The sequence below is a fragment of the Lithobates pipiens genome, unplaced genomic scaffold, assembly GCF_037356315.1.
Source record: "Lithobates pipiens isolate NorthernLeopardFrog02 unplaced genomic scaffold, aLitPip1_a1.2 Scaffold_3, whole genome shotgun sequence".
NCBI classification, from domain to species: domain Eukaryota; kingdom Metazoa; phylum Chordata; class Amphibia; order Anura; family Ranidae; genus Lithobates; species Lithobates pipiens.
Genome location: NW_027507790.1, coordinates 187127305 through 187142258, shown reverse-complemented (window position 1 = coordinate 187142258; position 14954 = coordinate 187127305).

The window sequence follows — 14954 nt, the reverse complement described above, 5'->3', positions numbered from 1 at the left end:
CCTTGATCATTTATAAAGTATGTAGAAGTTACTTCTGTGTAAATGTCTCAAAGTTCTTACATTTCATGAATAGAGTTTCAATTATTTAAAATGCTTTCCTTTTCCAGTTCCTTTTCAAGTGTTCAGTCCATATATGATACTGCAGCTGGGTTTCTTAAGAATACTGATTTCTGTTTGTGATGTTGTCCCCAGGAGCACTACCTAATTGCTTAGGGAAGCCTTATTTTTTATTGTAGACTGCTACTTTGTTAGGGCCACTTGCCTTTGCCCTCTGTTGATTAGGTTACCCTGACAAGAGACTTTTTACTTTGCTGGCATAGTTCTCAAGGTCATAGTGGGACACACAAAACTACCCACTGTGATAAGCTGGCAGGTAACTGCTGGAATCATTAGGAACAGGAGAGACAAAAATAAAATAAAAAATACAAACAAAATAAATAAAAAGGAACAAATAAGACAGCAACAAAAGGAGACTTTGCAAAGTAATATTTTACAAGAGAAACTCCCTATATTTTTTGACATTGTTAAAGTGGACCTTCAGTCATTTTTTCAACTTTCCATCTATTAAATATTCTGCAGTTGTTGTTTTAACTTTGGATAGTAAACTTTTTTTCCTGCCAATAAATACCTTATACAGCCCACTTCCTGTTTCTTGTCTAATCATTAGTCTAGGCTTATGACATCATGCACAGCTCTCTCTCTAAGGCCGCGTACACACGCGGGGACTGTTCGCCCAACTTTGTCCGTCAAACAGTTTCAGCGGACAGTCCGCTCAAAATTAGCATGGACGGACTTGCCCACACACGACGAACGAACAGTCCGCTGAAACCGTGCGCGATGACGTGAACGGCACGTACGACGGGACTAGAAAACGACGTCCTATACACTGCAATGCAAACTTCGGCGTGTAAATCCTTTCTGAGCATGCGCGGAACTTAGTTTGACGAACAAGCCTACACACGAGGGGACTGTTCGCTGAAACAAAGTTTCAGCGGACAGTTTTTCGGATTTTCCGAAAAACTTTGTTCAGCAGACTGTCCGCTGAAACTGTCCGCTGAAAGCCCACACACGAGCGGACTGTCCGCCGAAACACTGTTCAGCGGACAAAGTTGAGCGAACAGTCCCCGCGTGTGTACGCGGCCTCACTCTTGTGAGAGTTTGCCAGGAAGGGAGGGGGGATGAGTCATAAGAGGGACAATCAGAGTTGCAGGGCTGCAGAGCCAGAGGTGTGCCTCTATGTGTCTGTGTAAATCCAAGAAGTGAACAGGCAGCAACTTCAGCTGCCCACAGTTAAAATGAACGCAGCCAGACTCAGTGGAGGGAGATTTCTGCAGCATATTTGGCAAGTACATAATCACAGTATATATAAAATAATATGCTTTGACTCTGTCTCTCGTTTGGTGTCTTGTTCCGTGGGACAGACAGAAACATCTTGTTTCTATGCATCCTGAGCCCACATTCCTTAAGTTTGTGAGTAATGTTCTAATGCTTTAATTAAGAAATAAACCGTTTTTCTATACAGAGAGCACTAGATTTGGCCTTTTCTATTCCCATGTGCACCAGACCCCATTGAGGGAATTTGTACTGGCTGGTATACATCCAATCAGCACGGAAGGAATAGGAGTTCCATGACCAGCTGATCCATTTGTATCCCAGAGAGGGAACCTGCTTTTTCTTCCCTTCTGGTGAAACAGGGGTCAGAACGAGAGGTGAGTAGCTAGGATATTGAGGTGGAGGACAGCATTTGCATTTCCAACGTTTATGCACTGGTTATGTGTTGTGCGTTTTCTGTGCAGAAGACTCTGAGGATTATTTTTGTGCATTCGGAATCTTATTTTTATTCTATTTATTTTTTAGTGTGCGGACTTTATTGTTTATTGTCCACTATTCCCACTGAGGGAACATGTATGTTTCATTATTGTGTATTTTTCACTATTCCCAGTCAGGGAACATGAATATTTGATTGTGCACTCAGTATCTTGTTATTGCAAGTTAATCACATGTAGCGCCAGCTCCCGAAGAGCACACGCTATGTGTTTTTCAAATTTAAGGTTACACCTGAACTACAGTTTGGTTTGGGTACAATTGTCTAAATTTAGACTTCAGAATCAGTCTGACTGGACTATGAGACATTCATCCTGACCACAGGGGGCACTGTCTCTGCTGGCAGGCATGGAACTATGATCTGGTTGGGTGCTTAAGTTACTCTCTCTCAGAGCCCGCCCAGTTAGAGTGGCGCTCTTGCTGTGCTTTCTGGGAGAGAGTATTTAAGATGCGGATGTCACGTGGTTCGGGGTTCTGGTCCAGAAGGATGTACTGACTTCATGGTCCTGGTCCTCCTGACCAGCCCCCAGGTAGGCTATGGCCTGGGGTGCGGATCCACCCGATCTTGTTGTCTCGGGGCTGGCTAGCCCGAGGCAAGGAAACTAAAGGAGGATTCTGAGGTGTTTGGGTGCCGTCCATGGTTTGGGAGAGACCCAGTGACTTCATGCTATCCATGGGAGGACTCTTCAGGAGAAGGCCACGTACGGGTTGGTATCATAGCAAGAGCCTGGAGGAGCTGAAGTACCCAAGAGAATCCGGTCTCATGGATATCGCCAAGCTGGCTGAAAGATCCAGGTTTCACACGAGTGTTCTACAAGTTTAGTTTTCCTACGTGTTCTACAACAACGTCTGTGACAGAGACTTATCCTTGTATGTTCTACAACAACGTCTGTGGCAGAGACTTGTTCCTGAGTAAGCACCTTGTTGGCTGCTAAGCCTTGTGAGAGAGGGACTGTCCAACTTGAGTGAATATCCAGTTGTGAATGGCTATTCTCTGGATGCAGTCAAAGTAAGCAAGTTCTTCAACATTGACTTTGACACTAAGAGTACCTGAACTTCCTTTCCAGCCCTCTGATCCCATTTTATAAGACTTTTCATTGTCTAAGTTGTTTTGCAAATAAAATCCATTTAAGTGGATCTGTCGTCAGTCTCTCAAGTTACTGGGCAATCTACCACAAGACAGCCCTAGACGTGAAGTGAGGAGAAAGAAGGTAACGGTAAACCCAAATCTAACCAGCAGCTCCTTCGGGGGTTAGTGCTACACACATATTCATATTTAAGGATTTATTGGGAGTTATTTAGGAAGTGCAACACTGTTTTGTTATGTATGTCCAGATATGTTGCTGCTTTTCGTGGGTGAATGCAAAAGGTACCAGCAGGAGGGGTGAAGGTGGACACTGAAGAAAGCGTTTGCAAGTTCCACCACTGTGAAGTATGCTGCTGTCAGAGGCACCCTCCACAAGTAGAGTGTGAGGGTTAGGCACAATTGGTGTGTCTAAGACTGTAGCTTCATTAACTGCTCGGAGGTCCTGGACCATTCTGTACTTGTCTGGTTCTCTTTTAGGGGTTCTCTACTTTACAGGGAACAGAGGTGTGTTGCATGGAGATGTACAGGGTGTCAGGGCTCCATTTGACATGAGGGCCTTGACATGCTTCGAAATAGCTGCAGATTGGGCTAACTTTAGAGGGTATTGTGGTTTTTGGGACATGGGAGCTCCAGGTTTCTACTGCCCCATGACTGGTTTCACCTTTAAGTGTCCTACATTTTCAGCTCCTGTGGACCATAGACAATCTGGAATTCTGTCCATCACATGGAATTGCAGTAGTAGGTGATTCTTCTATGGACATCAGTAGAGGGATGGAACACAGTGTAGAAGTGTCCTTGTTCCAACATATTTTTATTAATTTTCTTAAACTTTATACAAACAACAAAACACATTTACATACACAAAATACAGTCAGAATACACATTTGATATTCATTGAAGTTATAACTGCTAAATATATTTCTTTAGAAAAGAAAAAAACATTCTCTATATATTCTGAGTAACAAAGCCACAGAAAACAAAACAAAAAAACAACAAAAACAAAAAAACAAAAAACAATAATATTGTCTCACATTAACAAGATCATAGGATCTTTCTTCAACTTTTAAAGTGGTTTCATGGAAAAAATAAAGTATATATGCTCCTACAACAATAAGTTTAAATATTAACAAAAAATGTTGTTGACTTTTTAAATGTTATCCAGGTCTGTCACACTTCACTAAACCTCTGTAATGTATCATTATTTTCAGCTACTAGTTTTTTCCATATGCATAATACTATTAAGAGTTTCAATCCACTCCGAGATTGTCGTAACAATGGGAGATTTCCAATATCTTGCTATCAATTGTCTGATTGCTGATAAAAAAAAAAAAACAAGAGATTTTTTTGGTTTTAGGTAGTGTTTGGGATAAAAAAGAACAAAAAATTGCGCTCTTCGGTGTCTCAAGCTATTAAAAATGTACAAGTATTACTAAAGATTTTATCCCAGTCTAATACTGTAGCTTCATTAACTGCTTGGAGGTCCTGGACCGTTCTGTACTTGTCTCGTTCTCTTTTAGGGGGTTCTCTTCTTTCCAGGGAACAGAGGTGTGTTGCATGGAGATGTACAGGGTATCAGGGCTCCATTTGACACAAGGGCCTTGACATGCTTCGAAATAGTTGCAGATTGGGCTAAATTTAGAGAATATTGTGGTTTCCGGAGCAGGGGAGCTCCAGGTTTCAACTGCCCCATGACTGGTGGCACCTTTAAGTGTCCTACATTTTCAGCTCCTGTGGACCATAGCCAATCTGGAATTCTGTCCATCACATCCGGTGGAATTGCAGTAGTAGGTGATTCTTCTATGGACATCAGTAGAGGGATGGAACACAGTGCAGAAGTGTCCTTAATGCCCAGTGGAGAAGAGACATTAACAGATCCATCTTCAGAGAAGAAAATGGAAGCCTGAAGTCTGGACAGTCCATTGCCCCCAAGAGATTGAGTGGACAAGTGGACAAGACAACAAATCAAGCCAAAAGGTCAGGGTATTTCCCAATCTGTAGGGGGCGGGTCCACGTGTTGGTTCTGGAAGTTCCATCTACACCCACACAAGATATTTAGATATCAAAAAGGTAGGCGTGGTCAGGCAGGTCTTCAGTTCTGAGTACACTTCTGGCTGCACCTGTGTCGATTAAAAATGTAGTTGGGTGTCCTTTAATGGGTAAGGTCACCTTTGTTAGTGGGCCTTCTGGGTTCCTTGAAGAGACTGCCATGAAAGGGGATGGTGGTGACACAGGCTTGCCCAATTCCTAGTATAGGAGGTCCAGGTGCTCTTGGTCAGGTCCAGGAAGTTGGTACCGTGGTTGCTGTTGTTGGGGGTATTGACCTTCTCCATTTCCGGCCTGGGCTGGGGGGTATAAACTTTGGGTACTTGGCTTTCCACTCCATAGTGGATGGGGCATGTCTAGGACATCTGGGCACCCTGCACTCTCTTTTGAAATGTCCTGGCTTCCCACAGTTGAAGCAAGTGGGTGGTGGCCTTGGTGCTTGCAGGTTGGCCCCTGCCATCATGAGTGGTGTGGTTTTCTTGGTGGCTTGTGAGGAGGATTCCAAACCCTTTGCTACCAAGAGGAGGGTGTCTAGGGGCAACACACGATACTCCGGCCGGTCCATGAGGAGGCGTTTTTGGATTGACTCTCTGAGGCCTGTCAATAAGGCTGAAGACAGCATCTGGCTGTGTGCTTTGTTATGGGTGTTGAATCCCAAATCTGAAAAAAAACTAGTATCAGCCAAGTATGAAACTCCTCACTGACTCTGTTTTGTCTTGGGTGACATGTTGGATACTAGTGGCTTGGTCAGACAGCCTTTTCCTTGACAATTCGCGCAATTGTTCACAGAACTCCACACCTGAAGTAAAGGTATTGTCATTGACAATCCTTGCATTTTGGAAACTCTTCTCCATGATTGGCCAGTAAGCGTCTCCTGCCTTTATTTCACATAGGCTAACTAGATCTCTCCATGCTGCTGAATACGTTTTTTGGATCTGGGCCAACCTTCGGTAAAAGGGCATGAGCTAATTGTTTGGTGGTCTGGGACACTTTTAAAGCTTGGCTGAGGGGGGAGTATATGTCTCGCATATCTCCAAGAAGGAGGCTGGCTGGGAGATCTTTGGGCGAGCTGGAGGAGCGGGCCAGATTGAGGGAGGCGCAATTCGTGCGCAGCCCGGATGAGGCTCAATATGTGGCCTGGCAGGACGCCTTACGACACCTTTCACTACTCAGAGTGGATCTCACACATAAATCTATGGTTGAGAGCGCCCAGAGGGTGTTTGAGTTCGGGGACAAAAATGGGAGACTGCTTGCATGGTTGGCAAAGGGCCTACGTGGTGTTACCCATATTGCTCGGATAAAGGATCAGTCTGGTGGACTCCTGACTTCGCCTTCGGCCATTGCGGAGAGATTTCTTGAGTTCTACCAGACTCTGTACTCCTCTAGGGTGACCTACGACGATTTGCAGCTTGATCAGTATCTGGAGCGGATTCCTCTCCCGGTCTTGGAACCGGAACAGCGTGCTGCACTCGACAGAGATATCACCCTAGACGAGGTGCAGGTAGCTTTGGGTACCATGCACTCGGGGAAGGCCCCCGGGCCTGATGGCATACCCGTTGAACTGTACTCTGTATACCAGGAATTCCTAGCCCCTAGATTCACTTCTCTAGTCCATAAGTGTCTGGAGGCGGATGCGCTCCCGGACTCACTAGCTGAAGCGGTGGTGGTGTTGGTGCCTACGCCTGGTAAGGACCCGGAGGAGTGTGCGTCGTATCGGCCTATCTCCTTGATCAACGCGGACGCTAAACTGCTGGCCAAAGTATTGGCCCTCCGCTTGAGAGGGGTCATTGAGGACCTGATACATATGGATCAAACCGGGTTTATGCCGGGTAAGGGCACCGATATCAACATCCGCCGGCTTTTTTTAAATTTGTCTGCCCAGCACATGAACCGGGGGAAAAGTCATAGCCTCTCTGGACGCAGAGAAGGCTTTTGACTCTGTGGAGTGGAAGTTCCTCTGGCAGGTATTGCGTAAGTTTGGGCTGGGTCCTAAGTTTCTTCAGTGGCTGCAATTACTGTACAGGGCCCCGAGGGCGAGAATTCGGGTGAATGACTCTCTCACGGATTCCTTTCTCCTCCAGAGGGGCACCCGGCAGGGTTGCCCGTTGTCTCCCAGCCTTTTTGCCTTGGCTCTGGAGCCGCTGGCGGCTCTGGTCAGGCAGTCTGAGCGGATAGTTGGATTTAAGGTGGGCTCTCTGGAGGAGAAGATCTCCCTGTACGCAGACGATGCACTATTGTATTTGCAGGATGCTGAGGCATCTTTGCAGGCTGCCCTTGAGACGTTTGACGAATTTGGACGGGTGTCGGGTATACGGATTAATTGGTCCAAGTCGGTACTATTCCCATTAGATGTCAGGGCGACGGGTCTCGAGCCTCGGCTGTCACTGCATTGGGTTGAGGAATTTACCTACCTGGGCATTAAGGTGACAAGGGACCTCCAATCGTACCACCATCTGAATGTCCGCCCCCTGGTGCAGCAGCTGAGGGATCATTGTGCCAAGTGGACCTCTCTCCCTTTGAATTTATTGGGACGTATTAGCATTGTTAAAATGGTTTATCTACCTAAATTTCTCTATTTCTTTCGTAACTGTCCGGTGGGCCTGCCTCGCTCTCTCTTTAGAGAACTGGAAGGATACTTGGGAGGGTTTCTATGGCAGGGTTCCCCCCCTATATTGGCCAAGGCTACGTTGCAGCTGCCGGTCAGCAGAGGGGGGCTGGCGATGCCCAACCTGCTGCTGTATTATTGGGCGGCCGTGCTAGTCACGGTGCGATGGTGGCTGGAGGGGAACAGGGGGAACGCTGCAGCTCGTCTGGAGGCAGTTCTGGTGGGTCCCATACTGGAGCTAGGGGAGGTGATACATTCGGGAGCGGCACATCGTCCTGCACTTGCGGGTCCCACTAGGTCAGTGGTGCGGATTTGGAGGGCCGTGGTGAAGCGATTCCCTGGCCCTAGTAGGTGGTCCCCCCGCTGTCCCTTGTGGGGTAACCCGTTGCTTCCCCACTTCAGAACCATCCCAGACCCGCAGCTGTGGATTAGGTACGGTATTAGGACTCTGGGAGATGTAATTTCCAATGGGGCTCTGGTCCCCTTCCGGGAGCTGGTGGAAAGGCATGCTGTACCTGGTAGTATGCTTTTTCGGTATTGGCAGTTGCGGCATGCCTTTAGAGCTCAGTTTCGGGAACCGCCTCTCCTTGAACTTGATGCACTTGAGGACCTCCTAGCTCAAGACTCAATTAAGAAGCCCCTCTCGGAATTATACTCAGTGCTAATTACTAGCTCGTCCTCTAGGTTGGAAACTCTATGGGACAAATGGAGGGGAGACATTCCAACTCTGGATAGGGAGGACTGGGAGGACTGCCTGGAGGAGAGTGTTAGGCTATTAATATCTTCTAAGGACAGATTGATACAAACGAAGGTCTTACATAGGATACACTTCACGCCTCAGAGGCTACACAGAGTTTTTCCGGACAGGTCTCCACTCTGCCCTAGGTGCCGCTCCTGTGAGGGCTCCTTCTTGCATATGTTCTGGACGTGTCCACGTATATCGCAATATTGGTCTGCGGTGATGGACTGTATTAATGCGCGGCTCCAGCTAAGTGTCCCACTGACGGCTGAGCTGGCTCTCTTGGCCATACATGACGATGTACAGAGGCCCAGACCCACCAAAACCTTGATTTCCTTATTACTATTTTATGCCAAAAAGCTAATTCTTCTCAAGTGGATCTCGCCTCTTCCACCTACTAGGAGGGCCTGGGAAAAGACTGTAGATGCTGTACTACCAATGTATAAATTGACTTATGCTAGTAGGGGCTGCCCGCAGAAATTTACGAGGGTGTGGCAACCGTGGGTGGGTTCCACGGAGTAACTGATTTTGTTCTCCTGACTTCTGGAGGGTTGGGGGTGAAAGACATTTTCTCTTTCCACTACTACTGCTCCTCTTCCCCCCCCCCCCCCCGCTTTTATTTTCTTTCTATTGTCCCTTATCTGGGGGTATGACTTTGGTATTACTAAGATGGATGAATCTGCGGTTTTTCGCTCTGTTATGTGTTATAGGAAAAATGTAAACCGCGCTAGGAAAAATAGTGTAAAATTAACAAACTAACAAAATAGGCAGCAGCAATAAATGTGATATGGCACCCAACAGTAATAAAGTATATACAAAGCCGTGCCAACCCTCCACTACATATAATATAAAATTAAGATTAGAAAATAAAATAAAATATGGAAATAGAAATAAAGGCTAATACAATTATGCAAAAAGACCTCGAATAATGTGTAGATAACCAAAAAAGCAAAACATGGCATAAAGTGAAAAAAGTCCAATTTAAGAAAAAGTTCATAGGTGAATCCAAATAACGGACATAAGTGTTCTTAAATGGCAGCACCACAGTGATTCAACACTTTCCAAAGCGCGTGAGATACCCGTCACCATATGTTGAATGTGCTTACCAGAAAATATATGGAATGAAGCATATACAAATGATAAGTGGATGACATCCAGGTTAACCTTTCTCAGCTGGGTCAGCACTCCATCTCTTAGCGGTGTTTCCAAGATATTAGTCTGTTCAGTGGTCTCGATATGAAGCACTCAGAGGCCCACAGAAAAGAAAGGGACTGACATAGCGTAATAACGTAGGAACAGTTTAATGAATAAAAGTAATGCACTTACAAGTATGTAGATAAAACACAGAATATAGGAGCAATGTAAAAAGCCGGCCGGCAAACAGGAGCCCGTCCTCCTCTCCTACAACGTGGTGGCGTCACTGCGTGCCTTCCCAGACGCGTTTCGTCATACCTGACGTTGTCAATGGGGAACGGGCAGCGCAGTGACGCTCCGCCTAATAAAGCTAACGAAGGGAACCAAGCCTCGTATTGAAATACGAGGCTCAGTAACGCTCCGCCTAATAGAACTACCGAAGGGAACCAGGCCTCGTTTTGAGATGCAAGACTTAGTCAACATACGCTATTGCGGAAAATGGCAAATAACCCCAGTACGAGCGCTGTCTATCCAGAATTAAGATATTATAGCAACCCGTAACGAACACACTTGACGTCTGTTAAATAGAACATCATAAATGAAAATCCCATCCAACAGATATATTATGTGTTTTAAAAAGGAAAGAAACATCAAAATAATAAATAAATGTGCTCGTGAAACACAAATAGAAAGTTGGCAATATATACTTCATAATCGCTTATCCCTCCGTGAAACACGAACGAAAAATCAGTTAAATCGTGAAACGAAGGAATTACATCCCATCCTTCTGACGGGATAGGCGCGAAAAAGACGTCTGCATAAATGATGTCATATGTCTAATAGTATGCTGACAGTATAAAAAATCGCATACCCTTCGCAATACACGAAAGAGATAGAAAATTAAAGGGGAATAAGTAAATAAAAAAGGATTATTGGAGAAAATTATTTCACACGAATCCATAGGTATAGTATTTATCTAGATAGAAAGGACAAATGAAATAAATATTAACAAATTAAAATAGATGTTAAAAAATATAAATATGCTATGGAGTAGTCAATGTGCATAGATCCAACCATAAATAATACGAGTTGGATCACCGCACATGAGCCAAACCCCATAACGACATAAAAATAATAGTAAATAAAAATAAAAATAAAAATAGCCTAATCTGTACGATCAATAGATCGTCCATAATAAAAGAATCCATATATAAAAAATAAAAATAATACATATACCTAAAATGTATATCCAGAAATGGCGCACATGTCTAAAATGCATGGACCAGTCTAGCATCTCACAACAGGCAAGGCCAAAAGGATATTGTATATATAAAACTAGTATAACATTCGAAGTGCAAAGAATACATAAATTAAATGTATAAAAAATATATGAATAAAGAATCAAAACCAAACAGATGAAAAGAAAGGTTTAACTAAGAATTGTCAATGAAGGTGTTGACATCGGTGTCAATATTGAGCCCAAAAGGGGTATAAGTTTTGAGACGGTGGACCCAAGACATTTCCAGTTTAGAAATTTCTCTTACTAGAGAGCTGCCCCGCCAGTGAGGCTTATATTTGTCAATCCCCAAGAAAAGGGTCTTAGAGGGGTCTTTACTGTGAAATTTCAAATAGTGTTTAGACACAGAGTGGTTGGGGAAACCAATGATAATATTGCTTATATGTTCATTGAGTCTCACCTGTAGGGGGCGCTTTGTGCGTCCCACATATTGCAGCCCACAAGGGCACTGCAACATGTACACCACTCCCACGGTGGCACATGTGATACATGGTTTAATGGTATGGTTTAATCCAGTAGCTGTACTGCGAAAAGTGGTGGTCCGTCTCTGAAGACAAGAATTCAAGGAACAGACCCTACACTTACCACATTTGTAAAATCCTGTGAGCTGGTCAAAAAAAACCCTACCCCTAGCCGGAGGGTCTATGACATTTGGTGCCAAGCGATGACGAACTGACGATGCTCCTCTAAACACTACTTGGGGCCTCTCACTAACCACATTTTTCAAGGTAGCATCGCTGCTAACAATGTGCCAGTGTTTGTTTATCAATTTCTTTATACTCTTCTGTTGAAAAGAGTAAGTGGTAATAAAGGGGACCTTTCCTTGAGTGTCGTTATCACGTGGGCCCCTTTCGACCAACAAATCGGCACGGTGAATATTGGTCACTTCATTAAGGGTCTTAATTAAGAAATCTTGTTGATATCCTTTTTCTAAAAATCTGGAGGTGAGAACTTCGGCCAGTGCCAAAAATTCCTCAACTTCAGAACAGTTACGCCTCAATCGGATGTATTGACTTTTGGGAACTGATCGAAGCCAGGGGACATGATGGCAACTATCAGTCGGGATGAAAGAGTTCCGATCAGTGTCTTTAAAGAACGTTGAGGTGACAAAGCGATCTTTTTTTATAACGATATTAAGATCTAAAAAGTTTATTCTCACCTGGCTTATCTCATAACTGAGATGTATGCCCCTTTCATTATCATTCAAGGAGTCCATAAAATGTCTCAAATCTCGCTCATGGCCATCCCAGAGGAGGAGGATGTCATCTATATACCTAGCCCACAAAACAATCTGAGGTATATCGTGGGCATAGATGACATCCTCCTCCCATCTGGCCTTCTTTTCATCTGTTTGGTTTTGATTCTTTATTCATATATTTTTTATACATTTAATTTATGTATTCTTTGCACTTCGAATGTTATACTAGTTTTATATATACAATATCCTTTTGGCCTTGCCTGTTGTGAGATGCTAGACTGGTCCATGCATTTTAGACATGTGCGCCATTTCTGGATATACATTTTAGGTATATGTATTATTTTTATTTTTTATATATGGATTCTTTTATTATGGACGATCTATTGATCGTACAGATTAGGCTATTTTTATTTTTATTTTTATTTACTATTATTTTTATGTCGTTATGGGGTTTGGCTCATGTGCGGTGATCCAACTCGTATTATTTATGGTTGGATCTATGCACATTGACTACTCCATAGCATATTTATATTTTTTAACATCTATTTTAATTTGTTAATATTTATTTCATTTGTCCTTTCTATCTAGATAAATACTATACCTATGGATTCGTGTGAAATAATTTTCTCCAATAATCCTTTTTTATTTACTTATTCCCCTTTAATTTTCTATCTCTTTCGTGTATTGCGAAGGGTATGCGATTTTTTATACTGTCAGCATACTATTAGACATATGACATCATTTATGCAGACGTCTTTTTCGCGCCTATCCCGTCAGAAGGATGGGATGTAATTCCTTCGTTTCACGATTTAACTGATTTTTCGTTCGTGTTTCACGGAGGGATAAGCGATTATGAAGTATATATTGCCAACTTTCTATTTGTGTTTCACGAGCACATTTATTTATTATTTTGATGTTTCTTTCCTTTTTAAAACACATAATATATCTGTTGGATGGGATTTTCATTTATGATGTTCTATTTAACAGACGTCAAGTGTGTTCGTTACGGGTTGCTATAATATCTTAATTCTGGATAGACAGCGCTCGTACTGGGGTTATTTGCCATTTTCCGCAATGGCGTATGTTGACTAAGTCTTGCATCTCAAAACGAGGCCTGGTTCCCTTCGGTAGTTCTATTAGGCGGAGCGTTACTGAGCCTCGTATTTCAATACGAGGCTTGGTTCCCTTCGTTAGCTTTATTAGGCGGAGCGTCACTGCGCTGCCCGTTCCCCATTGACAACGTCAGGTATGATGAAACGTGTCTGGGAAGGCACGCAGTGACACCACCACGTTGTAGGAGAGGAGGACGGGCTCCTGTTTGCTGGCCGGCTTTTTACATTGCTCCTATATGCTGTGTTTTATCTACATACTTGTAAGTGCATTACTTTTATTCATTAAACTGTTCCTACGTTATTACGCTATGTCAGTCCCTTTCTTTTCTGTGGGCCTCTGAGTGCTTCATATCGAGACCACTGAACAGACTAATATCTTGGAAACACCACTAAGAGATGGAGTGCTGACCCAGCTGAGAAAGGTTAACCTGGATGTCATCCACTTATCATTTGTATATGCTTCATTCCATATATTTTCTGTTATGTGTTATACCTTGCATCTGTGCTATATAGTATTTCTTGTACTACTTGTATTTGCTTTGCTCTATCACTAATAAAGACCAACCCTTTTTGTTAAAAAAAAAAGGGCATGAGCTGTTTTTCTGGGTCTGGCAGGGTGGTCACTAGGGTGGATGCCTGGGACATACATCACAAGTACATCAACCACTGGCCAAGGAGGTACTGCCGTTGCCTGTGGCATTGAGGTGTGTGGAGGGGGGTTCCAAGTAATCAACTCCTCATCCTGTAAAGAGGATGGGAAAGTGTTCAGTATGGATGTCGGGGGATGTTGATATGAATTTAAACTCACATCTGGCCTTGCCGTTGTACGGGGAAAGATTGGAAATCCACCTGTTGGAGCAGTTGCATACGTTCCTACTAGGTTGTTCATGTCAGGTGTTTCGGTCGGTAGGGGAGGCATGTAGAAGGTACTGTTTGCCCTTATGACTGGGTAGATGGGGGTTATAGGGCCTGCAGGCCTTTCGGTGTTCTAACTAGGTGCACCAAGATGGCCGCCGGAAGAGGTCATATGGAGTCTTCCTGCATCTTGACTGGGTGTGCTAAGATGGCCACCGGAAGACATCATAGGGAGTCTTCTGGCATCTTGACTGGGTGTGCTAATGTCAGTACTAGAATCCCTTTGGGACCCAGCACAACTCACCTGACACAGCCTGTGTCTGGGAAACAACAGTGATTGGCCAGCTCACGTTTAAATCACCTGTATCAGCATTCAGTCAGTGCTCGTGTTAGAGTTCACTTGTGTTTGATCCAGCTGATATTTGCTCTGTGACTTTCGTGTTTGATCTGGCTTGTTTTGACCCTCCTTACTTGCTTCTGATTCGGTACCGTTTGGATTCTGATCTACCTGTGTATGACCCAGCTTGCCTAGACTACGCTTTGCCTGATTCTACTAGGACCCTCATCTGCAGCAGTGAACCACAAGGTCCAGCAATCATCTATCCTCATCTACAGCAGTGAACTACAAGGTCCAGCAATCATCTACTTTCGTCTGCAGCGGTGTACTACAAGTCCCAGCCGACCTGCTCTGCTTAGACCTGCTCATGGTATGTGCTTTGAACTCTTTGTATAATCAGCACACCTGAACTGTTACTTGTTATCTGCACCTAGCCTGACAGCTAAGATGGCCACTGGAAGGAGTGTGTTGGGCTGTGGGCAGAAGTACAGGCAGCAACGGGGCGTGTGATGGCAGTCGGGGCTCAGTGGCATGACAGGTGTTACAATTATCATATGACGGAGGTTGGATATTTTCAGCCAGCACGCATAACGGTTCATTCTTATCAATGCATTGGTGATACACCTATGCCGTCAGTTTCCCCCACTGTACCTCTTGCTCTATCCATTGCTCTCTGTGGATGGCCTTTGCCACATTTAAGGTAATCAGAACATCCTCAGGCTT